General features: G+C 65.1%; 1 protein-coding gene across 5 annotated transcripts in view; it reads left to right on the forward strand.

Moving 5' to 3' along the window:
• FLNB (filamin B) overlaps positions 1-258 on the forward strand; it is a 104811-nt gene that overhangs the window by 34316 nt on the left and 70237 nt on the right. The window lies entirely within an intron of this gene.

A 258-nucleotide genomic window follows, 5' to 3' on the forward strand; every position in this document is an offset into this window, starting at 1 on the left:
CCAGCCCCGCTGCCCAGGTACCCCAGCAAGTCCTTTCCACGCTTGCCATGAGTGAGACCGATGCAGACAGGTGGGACCAAGATCACGGGGCAGTGACAGTGCAGGGCTGGGGCAGGCCAGAGCCGCGATCCGTTGCCCACATGGCCCAGTGATGGACACCATGGGCAGGGGTGTGCAGGGAGTGGATCACAGCTTGGCCCCAGCCCCATGCTGTCATAGCCCCTCAATCCCAGCCCGGCTGAGTGGGGAGCAGAGCCA

The sequence above is a fragment of the Alligator sinensis genome, unplaced genomic scaffold (assembly GCF_000455745.1).
Source record: "Alligator sinensis unplaced genomic scaffold, ASM45574v1 scaffold1273_1, whole genome shotgun sequence".
NCBI lineage: Eukaryota > Metazoa > Chordata > Crocodylia > Alligatoridae > Alligator > Alligator sinensis.